The following is a 2,244-nucleotide window of genomic DNA, read 5'->3' as shown; positions in this document are numbered from 1 at the left end:
CTTCAAGGACCTGGACCTCTGGAACATTCACAGTCTGAAGGCAGAACTCTGATCTTTAGATGAAGGTTCTGCAGACAAAGGAAGCAGCTGATGGTGATGCAGGTGGTCTTAATGTTGTGGCCGCTCGTTGTCTGTTGAAGCCTCATTCACGGCTGCTGAAAGCCACTAAATGAGCATTAATTACTGTCACTGAGCGAAATGGGATCTTTGGCTCTGACATCATAAAAACTGGCTGAACATGAATGAAATCTGATGATGAGTCTTCTGGGGATAATAAAAAGCCCAGTGGCTGACGACATCTCAAACTGGTGTGACGACGCTGATTTGCATCTGAATGTGTTTGATTATTGATTGTAGAGCTGAAGCTCAAACTTCCCTCTGATCGATAAAAAACGGACGTCACTTCCTTCATTAACTCATAAAGTTTGGATGTCTGGATGCAGACGTTCCTCTGCTGTTTGTAATGTCAGCGTGTGACGCGAGAAAACACCGAACAGATTGAAGGAAACGAAGACAGAAGCCGTTCTGATCTGTTTCACATGAATGTTTTACATCAAGCTGCGATCTGATCAGTCTGAATCCACAGTTCAATGTTCCACCTTCAGGCTGCGAGTCAGACGAGCAAACAGACACTCGATAGGAACCTTTATCTAAGTTTTAAATGAGACTTTAAACGCCTTCAATGTGACGTAAACGTATTTAATCTGTATGTTTATTTTAGGCTTGTGCTAAAAGCTGCTGTCAGTTTCTTACGTTTGTCTTTTCTGCTGCGACCAAATTACTTGTGTGAGAACTTAAAGGATAATTCGGGTGGATTTCTTCCTGCTGTATTTCGTTTTTCCGTGCATGTGACGTCGACTTTGTCCCCGTTTGGTAGAGATTCAGTGAAACAATGAGGGAAGCAGTCAGCAGGAGCTTCTAGGGAAAGCTCATGTTTACATTTTAAAAGCTCAAAATTTGTCCAAAATGATGAGAAAGGAGACGGAAGCGTAACTCGCATCACAGAAAGACGGCATCTCTGTAAACCGCTGGCTCAAAAGTTGTCCAACATGAGTTCAGTTGTCCACAAAAAAAAAAAATCCCAAACTTGCCCGTCAGATTTCAACAACGAGGTTCAGTTCAAAGGCGTCGAGACAAAGTGAAAGAGGATCATAAAGGAACATCAGAACACATATTTTAACAGTTCACAGAGATAAAAAAGAGAATAAAGATTAAAAAAAGAGAAAGTTTTTAAATATTCAGAAGCAAACAGAAAAGTCTTGATTTAAAGGCGCTGGTTGTTTTTCTTGCAGCTCGTTCCACAGATGTGGGGAATGAAAACTGAAAGCTGCCTTTTTTGTCTTTGACTTTGTGGACAGAAAGTCGACGTGATGCTTCGTAATGAGGCTTTTTCAGAGTAAACAAGTAAAAATAAAGCATAAAAACATCATTCAAGCTGATAGTTTCGCTCAGCGCAGATCTGAAGGAGCCCAGAAGCACGAGACTTTAGTGTTTGAGGTTTATATCGACATATTTAACGGCCTATAAAACGGTAAAGTGGATGTGAGACTCTAAACGTTCTCCTCCACTGAACTCTGCAGGACCTTCAGGATTCATGGTGACATTTTCAAAGTGAGCTGGTTGAACCACCTGAAGTTACCTGAATGAACTCAAATCCTGCTTCGTGGTTCAGACATCAGGACCTAATAAAGAGCAATAAACCTTCTCAGATCATCAGCCGCCTTCTGCTTCATCATAATAAAGTATTTTACATGTTCAGGTTTGTATTACTGTGACCTGCAGCTTCACGTGGTTCAGACAACATCACTGGTGGACTTCTGCATTATCAGTGGTTTTGTTAATGAGCTCAAAGATGGAACTTTTCACGACAAATTTTATTTTATTTTTTCATATTTCAGCTCATCCCATCTGCTTGTTCAATATTATCAACTAGATGCTATATTTGGTTGGACCTTAAACACTGAACATCATCACAAATACGCCATTTGAAAACTTGAAGCACGGTGGTGGCAGCATCATGACGTGGGGATCTTCTCAGCAGCAGCCTGGAAGGCTTGTAAAGGTCGAGGGTGAATGAATACAGCAAAGTGTAGAGAAATCCTGGAGGACCACCTGATGCAGTCTGCAGGAGATCTGAGACTTGGAGAAGACTTGTTTTTCATCAAGACAATGAGCCGAAGCTTCACAGAAATGGAGCACGGTGGTGGCAGCATCATGATGTAGAGATGCTTCTCGGCCCTGGAA

Source organism: Stegastes partitus, unplaced genomic scaffold (assembly GCF_000690725.1).
Source record: "Stegastes partitus isolate 25-593 unplaced genomic scaffold, Stegastes_partitus-1.0.2 Scaffold188, whole genome shotgun sequence".
Taxonomy (NCBI): Eukaryota; Metazoa; Chordata; class Actinopteri; family Pomacentridae; genus Stegastes; species Stegastes partitus.
The sequence above is the reverse complement of the archived record's forward strand: the minus strand, read 5'-3'. Positions refer to the sequence as shown.